This window comes from Capsicum annuum, chromosome 3, assembly GCF_002878395.1.
Source record: "Capsicum annuum cultivar UCD-10X-F1 chromosome 3, UCD10Xv1.1, whole genome shotgun sequence".
In the NCBI taxonomy this organism is placed as follows: domain Eukaryota; kingdom Viridiplantae; phylum Streptophyta; class Magnoliopsida; order Solanales; family Solanaceae; genus Capsicum; species Capsicum annuum.
The window spans coordinates 177,176,136-177,185,604 of record NC_061113.1 but is presented as its reverse complement, the minus strand read 5'-3'; the positions used below and the strand labels follow the sequence as shown (position 1 = coordinate 177,185,604).

The following is a 9,469-nucleotide window of genomic DNA, read 5'->3' as shown; positions in this document are numbered from 1 at the left end:
CTCAAATCTTCCATTCATTATAGCTGCATTGTCCTATCTCCACATGCATTGTCCACAGTAGTTACTTGTGCCAGCATTGCGCTAGCACACTACACACAAATCTGTACAGAAAATGTTCTAAACTTAACAGAATGAGTATTTTCTGATTTTGGCTCTTGTAGGATACATTGGCAGGTGAACACATCAAACTACGAACTTTTAGGAGATAAATGACTAAATGTAAAGCTTTTAAGATATGTGCAAGTACAACATATACGGCGAATAATAGATGTCAACAACATTGTGATATAAGGAAATACTAAATTTTCTGTTCAAGCTGAACATTACCTTTCGGAAAGCTTAAATCTTCTATCCATTATAACTGCTACTTGATTCATGGGGTTAACTTCTGAAGATAAATACAGAGGAAACTGTTGAAATTATCTTAAAACAAAGAAACACATTTTATATTAAAACCACTTTTCTAGCGAAAAGTGGAGTTAATAAAAAAGAAAAATCTTTAAATTCAGGAGACAATGACAGCTCGTCCAGCAGAAGATGATAGAAATTTCTGCAGGTCATCCCATGCTTCTTTGGCATATTGCTTCAGATTACCACCGATGGGGTTCATGCACACAATCTCTGAAAAAGATATTAGCAATGGGATGCATATAGCACTTTTACATGCATAGGACGTTATTTTTTAGTTCAATGCTACAAATGGACATCTCTTTTATGTGGTATGTCCTATGACAAAATGAGTAAGTGAAACCTCAATTTGGAGACTGAGAAGAGTTAAATATTGGAAACAAACTAATAGCTCATTAACAGTGCTGTGGACATTCGTGTTCATTCCATATCCTTGAACATAACCAACATATAAGATGGAAACCAAAGTACTAATTGAAGTCGTTCAATTAATAATTATACCAGATAAATGTGACTTTTCTGGATTATACGAGTTGAATAAGAGGGCATTTGGTGTAAGTGTATCAAAACCACACCTTAATGCACTGCAGGATATCAGATCAATCAAAATCAATTTAAAAAAATTATCAGATCAATCAAACAGAACCTATTTGGCAAATTATCATCACAACTTATTTTATCAGATCAATCAAACAGAACTCATTTTATCAGATCAATCAAAATCAATTAAAAAAACTCCTTTAGGTTCGAAGCTCTTGAAAAAATAGCTACCTGGTTGTGGCATTTGTACCTTGCAAAAGGACGAGCAGAAATCCCAGGACAGTTGCTTTTTATGAATGGAGAAAGAAATTAAATCATCCGGCACAGTTTAACAAACGCCATTGCCAAAATGGTGTAATCAAGAAAAGCCGAGAGGAGGAAAAAAGGAGGAAGAGCGTCGGTTTTACTGAATTAATGGTGCTTGGTAATGGCAAAATGATAAATAATGGGTTTATTGATTAGAAAAAAAGATGGTAAACAATTAAAATTGAACAAAAAAAAATTAAAACAACAGATAAAAGATAAATAGATTTGCAGATTATGGGATATGCCATATCAACAGACTCCAATGATCCTTTTATATAGAGAGAGATTATAAGTCATCTAAGTATTAATAAAAAAATAATATATAATAATAAGAATAAAATAGATATAAAATGATAAAATTAACTTTTGATTTTTAAACTGGACAAATAAATTTGGATAACTATTTTTAATATAAGAGAGACTTTCAGAAATAGTGACACTTTAGCACAAAATTCAATTTTTATAGTCATAGTTTGCAATATTACAATTTATAGCCGTTATATTTAATCCATAGCTGTTGTATTCAATTTTACTCGGTCATTTATATTCATATAAAACGTAAATACATTAACTATTTAGGCGCCAAATATGTATTTTCTGTTCTCCTTTTCTCCCCTTTTTATAGTATTATATATTTTATACTGGTATCAAATAGTATATTTCAAATAAATTTATCATTTGTATTTGAATAGTTTAGCCGTGAATATATACAATTTATCATTTGTATTTATATACAAATAAGTAAAGGCATTAATTATATTTTATTGATTCTAAAATATATAAATATGTACTATATCATTTGATACAAATATACCATTTTGTATTTACATGTCAAAATTATCATTTATATTTGTATATAAGCAAGTATCACTTGATACAATTACAATTACAAACATATGAAACAAATGATATTACAAATACAAATACAATATGTATTTGTATAAAAATTTGAATTGTATTTATTTGATTAATAAATACAACTCGTTTCAATGAATACAAAAATAAGTATTCGTAGAAAGAAAATCTATCATTCCTTTCAATTATTAAAAATACAAATAATAGTTAACTATAAATATAAATACAAAATAATTCTTTACAAATACAAATTTATTCAGATCTGGCCTGCACTCGTTGAAGGAGGTAAATCTCCCACATCATATTCTCCCTCTCGAGTGTGCACCTGCTTAAGATTTTTCTTTCCCTTTAATTTGTTACTCCTTTATACTGACGAGAAGGAGGGGGGGGTTGGGTGGGGCGGGGGGAGATGTAGTTGCTTCTTCGGAGTGCCAGGAACAAGAGAATCAGTATCACATGCTACATTTCTCATTTCCCCTAATATCTTTAGTTTTATAACATTTTCATCAACGATATTATTATTAACATGATGAGAGAATGAAACACCATGAAAACTTTCTTTTTTCACTTCATTGCTCAATGGACAACTGATAATTATGTAGATTTTCTATTTTTATCACAAATTTATAGTCATGTCAGACCAAATATCATTTTCGATGATTCTGGGAATTTTTTGACACCCCTGCTTTGATATCTAAAGCTATGTTGTTCGAATTCTTTAAAAATATTTTTGTGTCTGTATTGAATTCTTCAAATATCGATTGTTTTTCACCTATCTAACATGTTTCGAAGTGTCTAATTAAGCAACATACTAGTATGAAAAGCGGTCCCAGGTTAACGGTCTGACTCCATTAAGCAACATAACCATAGCTGAATACCTGACTCCATTATAGAACCAAGATAGTTAACGGTCCCAGGTTCGGGTGTGGTCCCAAGCTTGGGAAGGGGAGAGGGTTCCTCCGCTCGGGCGTAGCCTTAGAAAGTGGGGTGTGTGTACCAAACTACTTCAACTACTCTGACAAAATCATTTTGATCCCGTAGATAGCATACTCTCTTTGCCATTGTTCAAGATTATTTCTCAAACAAGCGCTGAACGTCAAACAGTGAAAAGGTAAGATCAATGTTGAGTTGCAAATCTAGATCAAGCTAGTTGATTCTTCTTTCAATTGCTTCTTTTATCAAATTACTTAACTACTATGACAAAATCTTTTTGATCCTATAGATAGCTTACTGTCTTTGCCACTGGTCAATACTACTTCTCAAACAAGAACTTCCATCGCTAAACTTCAGACTGTAAAAAGGTAACATCACGTTCAAGTCTCTTGTTTTTCTATCTGCTAGTGGAAATGTACGAGGGATTTCATTTTACATTACGACTCAAAGATATAAATTTATTAGATAAAAAATACAATTTATAATTCCAATATATAAAAATATTGTAATGATGGATAGGGATATTCATAGTGACTTCTTTAGAAGAAGAAAGTACAATAAAAATAAAAAACACTGGATGCATCCTACATCAAATAAGGTTCTATCTGGATAGTCAAAACCAACAATGCGTCATGTGTGTAGAGGTTTCTGGGTATGATGATGATGTTGTCTGTCAACTTCTTACTTTTTCCAGCAAATTAAAGCTACTGTATTTCAAACTAAGAGGTGACTGCACGAAGTTGAATGGAGGAAAATAATTTGTAACAAGTACAAAATGGATTTTCATCTTGCAAATGGCTATCTGTGGAAGACTGCCGACTAGAGATATAGGATATCTCAGTAGCATGTCGCAGATTGTAAATGAATGTCATGAGCATCTTTTCTTTCTATACATACAATCTGGCAAGAAAGAAACATGAGAATCTTCCAAGAAAAAATTCAGTGTTAATAGGCAACTGCTTGTTTACGTTAATGGTAGAAATACTTTACTTTCTTGTTTAATGATAAACCTGATTTGTTTGGACTGAAGGCCTTTCTTCTGCTATTAGGCGTCAATACCTAAGCTAGCTATTGATGTCTAATTGGAATATAGAGCTGGGCATGCTAACATGCCCTTGAGACAATATTCTGAGTAAACTGCCACAACTTCACTAGTATCTCACTCAAAAAGATCTTTACTGAGGTCTTTGATTTCTGGCACCACTGCCTTGAAGAAGAAGGGGAACTTCTTATTTTCAGCAGCAAAAGATGATAATCTTTTCCCTGTTTCTTCAACCACTTGTTTAGATGTTCCAACAGCGGTTATCTTGAGAAGCTCAAGTGGACAGTCAGCTCGATTTCAAGAGCTTGCATGAGGACTGTCCAGTGAGATCCAATCTAACTTCTGATTGCAAAATCAATCAAATACCTGGTTTCCAAAATTGCTCATTGTTCCACACATACAATGCTCTTTTGCCACACATTATCTTTTTACCTCCTTTCCAAATTGTACTTTCTTCTTTACTCTTCTCGGATGCTTGTTTACTTATCCAATTGAAGTTATTATGAAAGAGGTCGTGACATGTATCTAATGAGTTAGCCTCCATTTCTAGTACACTAGTATTGAACAGGGATGATAAATACTTGGTCTAAAGTTTAGACATGAACTGTGATAAGGGAATGCCTTGCTTCCAGGGTCACATGAACTTGCAAAATCTAGTGGTATGAGGAGCATTTAAGTATCGTCATGCATGATAAATCTTCTTGGCACTGACTTATCTTGTCTTCTACATTCTTGGCCAATGTAGCTTTAGTTCTTCTCTTTTTCTTTTCCATTATTTTGATGTTCACCCATTATATCTGCTGTGCTGCATGGTTTGCTTATGTTTGTTAAACTAGTTAAAATTTTTGTGCAAGTTTCTTGGGCTGCTCGTTTCATGTGGTTGGCAATGTTCATATTTTAGCTTTGCATGAATCATAATTTTGGTGATTTCGATGTGTTTAGGAATTTAATGGATAGTGAAGATAGAAATTGGATGAATTGTTTAATATGGTCTCATGAGTTTGAGCGTGGAGCGAAATATTTTCTTGAAAAGACATTTGAACCAGCATTTGAACGAGCTTCTCAAGAAAATGAGATATTATGTCCTTGTAGAGATTGGGAGAATCAATATTGGCATTATAGAGATGTGGTGGAGGATCACTTGCTTTCTAGAGTGTTTCTTGCTAGTTCCACCAAATGGATTTTCCATGGAGAAAGTGCTTGCTCGAGAAAAGACACACCATCCAATCAATGATGATGAAGGTTCTAATATGCGCGATGATATTGATGGACTTGATTACATTTTGCTTTTTAATTTCAATTACTAGCTTGTTGCATATTTTGAATTATGAGATTATTAATGAATGATTTTGTTTTGTGGTTTGTATATATTGTGTTATAATTTATTATGTATGTAAATAAAAATAGGCAAAATTCAGAAATAGCATACTTATCCCTTTAATTATGAGTTTCATAGCAACGGTTTCATAATTACATAATATAGCAAGTTGTATTTTATATTTTTGTAAGCTGTTGCTACAAAAATATAAATACATATGATTTTTATTGCCTTATGATTGATATGTATTTTATATTTTTACAAACTGTTGCTACAAAAATACAAATACATACATACAAATACATATGCTACAAAATGTAATTTGATAAAAGTGTTATTTTTTGTAATTTAATATTTAATTATGCTACTTTATGTATTTTTTTCAATAAACATTTACATTAATACGAGTGACTATTTATATAAATCGTTTCAATTTAACAACATGTGGCAACAATCGTTGCAATAGATCAATAAATCATTGCAATAGGTAGCCAAAAACCATTGCAACAGAATAACAAAAGCATCGCAATAGATGCTATTGCAACGGTTTAATCTCGTTGCAGTAGAATCTATTGCAATATAACCGTATGTCAAAATATAACCGTCGCCATAGGTCAAGCTATGACGAGGGTTGTCTGAAATCGTCGTCATAGCTTGACCTATGGCTACGGTTCAGACAACTGTTGCTATAGACCTATCACAACACCCACCTATAGGACGCTTGCTGAGCCGTTGCGGTAGAGCTATGGCAACGGTTATTCTGTCTATTCCAATGGTTTTGCAACCGTCACCATAGGGGTAATTTCTAGTAGTTTGATCATTTGGAATGGTCCTTTGTTTATCGTATACTAGATAACTTATCCGTGCTTCGCGCGGCTTCAAAAATATTATATTTTATTTTTAAAAAATAAATAAATTGATAACTAAATATTGAAAGTATGTTAAAATTTTTGTTAGTCTCCAAATCCAAATAGATGAAATTTTAACTTGTAATCCATTTCATTGCTAACACTTCACTTTATTTTTTCCACTAATTTTCATCACTTGGAGTTTTTAGCTACTAAAGATATTGATGTATATGGGCAAAAATCTCATTTTTAGCTGAAGAGATGTGACATGTCTTTAAAGTCAATAAAACTATTTTTTTGAGACTTCGTTCCATTTAATTTTATACTAAATTTTGATTTTGAAATTTGAATGTCTTTCAATTTTCATAAGGATATACGATCAATCATTATTTTTAAAATCCAAATTTATGAGAAAATATTAAATCAACTCTTGATATCAAAATATATTATCTGCTACTTGTAACCTTCTTCCTAAAAGAAAATAGATAGTAATAAAGAGTAAAATCAAATTATCTAACTCGTGATAATATTAGAAAGCTCACAAAGCCTTTCTGAAATTATATTAAAAGGACAGTCTGGTGCACTGAAACTTCCACTATGTGTGAGGCTCGAAGAGGGCTGAACCATTAAGATTTATTGTACGTAGTCTTACCGTATATTTCTGCAAGAGACTGTATCTATGGATTGATCCTATGGCCTCCACTTTATCGGCTATTCCCAGACTCCCGTTCACTCCAAGATTCTCCTTCCTCATTGAAATTGTATTAGGAAAAGAAAAAACAGAATACAAACATCCATCACTAGATGATTGTGAATTCTCACTTTTTTTGTCCTTAAATCAACCATAATCAACAAGTTAAAATAAATTTAAAATAATAAAACAATACACATAATTGTGTTAACAATTTCGTTGTAAAGTAGGAAAAAAAATTCTTCTAACAAATTCTTCTAACACGCCTTTATTTTTTTCATTCTTATTATTATTAGCACAGTCACAATTCACACACCAACACAATTTCTCTCCTTTATTTTTTTTGGTCTATTTTTACAACTATATATCTCTTTATAATTGGATATATAAGAGGAGAGTAATTTATTTTTCGCTCACATTTGACACACTCTCATACAAAGTAAATAAAATACTTAATTATTGACAAACACGACACAATACACCTGTCATATTCATATACTAAATTGAAATTCTGAAAAAGAACACAATTCACAAAAAAAAAAAAAGTAAAAAATAAATCCAACTCATTCACTTATACAAGCCTGCAGTTACACATTTTTATACGTTACAAGTAAAATCCACCAAAAATCATATCTTGCAGACTGTCATGTCGTTTTTACTACCTCATAGAGGGAAGATTTTCTTTTTTTTCACACTGCAAATTCATGTCAATACTATATTCTTTAATCCACCTTCTTTATCATGTGGCGAGTATGTGAATCTATTTTCACATAGAAAACTATATACAAAGAGTTATAGAGTTTATGAATTACAAGTTATAACATGTAGCTTATACATTACAATTTTTTGGTATTACTAAAATAATAAAGGAAGAAAATAATGTGACACATTTAAGAAGCAGATATGTAGAATATCTTTATTTTTAAGCAATTTGTTTAGGAAAAAATTGAGAGAAAATTGTCAAAAAAAAAATGAAAGAATAATGATAAGGCTGAATTAAATCACTTTTCTTATTATTTTCAGATTGAATATAGATATATGGATGGTTAGGTACCAAAAAGATATTAAAAAAAAAAAAAAAAGCTAATGAATAAAAGAAAAACGATCACCTTCTTTCTTTTCTTTTTTTCTACGATCGATTCGTACAATTTTATGGTTGATTAAAATTAATCAAAAATTAAAACAATAATGTAACAAAAAATTAAAAAAATTAATAAAATAGAAAAAATCAACTAAAGTCATATATTCTTAGTTGAACCTATCCTCATATTGCCATCATAAGACCCTCCTGCCTCTCTAAAACTTTAGAATATAGAGCTTGCAATCATCATCTTCTACAAATCAAATGCAAATTTTTTCATAACCTGCACACACATCATAGGAAGAAAAAACAAAAAGTAAAAAAGAGATGATATATGAATTATTAGAGACCACAAAATAAAATAAAAAAAGCGAATGAATAAAATAATAATTTTCACCTGCTTTCATTTGTTTTCCTATGGTCTATTTATAGTAATTTGTGGTTGACAATTTAAAAAGTATGAAGAAAAAAGTAAAAATAAAAAATAGAAAAAAATTAATTACATACATAAATCCTTACTTAAAAATATTTTCATACTATCCTCCTCCTCTTAAGACTTTGAAATATGAAACTTCTATCTCTTTCTCTATTTGTTTTTATCAATACATTAGCTCATATAGGGTTGAGCACTATGGCCATCGTCTTCTACAAAATCAAATGCGGAATTTTTCATAACCTTATACATACGTCACAAAACATTATAAAATAAATCACATATAGAAAAATTAAAAAGAAATGAAGAATAAAATGAAAATAAAAAAGGGACGAAGATGTATCCTTACTTGAAAATATTTTCCTACTACCCTCCTTCTCTTAAGACTTTGAAACATGAAATTTTCTATTTCTTTCTTTATTTGTCTTTATCGATACTTTAGCTGATATAGGATTGAGCACTATAGCCATCGTCATCTACAAAATCAAATATAGAATTTTTTATAACTTTATACACATGTCATAAACATCATAAAATAAATCACAAATCAAAAAAGTAAAAAGAGAAGAAGAACAAAATGAAAATGAAAATGAAAAAGGAACAAAGATGCTAACTCAAAAATTTCAACAAGTTGGGTGAAAGAAATAGAGATGTTCCCTTTTTTCATCCTTTTTTATACACATTTTATACACAATTCAATAGATTTTTAAATTGCATTTACATATTTTTCTTAATAATTCATAATGAATAGTAATGGTGGTATATTAATAGGCATACTTGAAATGGTAGAAATACATATGAAAGGGTGGGATAGTAATAACTATTCTTGTAATAACATAATTGTTTGCAATAAATCTTGTTATAACTTTATAAATTTTTATTAATTTTTTAGCAAAAAGAAAAATTAAGATGCCAAAAAAAATGAGAAAAAGGATAAATTAAAATCTTGGCCTTAGAGAGGGGCCACATAGTCACATCCATAACTCTCTCTCTTTCTCTCTCTCTCTCTCCCCC

At 30.5% G+C, this 9,469-nt stretch overlaps 1 long non-coding RNA gene across 2 annotated transcripts; it reads left to right on the top strand.

Moving 5' to 3' along the window:
- The first annotated feature begins 2,357 nt into the window (after positions 1–2,357).
- On the top strand, positions 2,358–5,450 carry LOC107866262. Of its 2 annotated transcripts, XR_007053120.1 has the most exons (4): positions 2,358–2,394; positions 3,151–3,220; positions 3,332–3,410; positions 5,027–5,450. It is a non-coding gene; the product is annotated as an uncharacterized LOC107866262 (long non-coding RNA). The 2 variants fall into 2 exon arrangements; XR_001672829.2 differs by lacking the exon at positions 2,358–2,394 and having other exon boundaries at positions 2,402–3,220; positions 5,027–5,434.
- Positions 5,451–9,469: the final 4,019 nt, after the last annotated feature.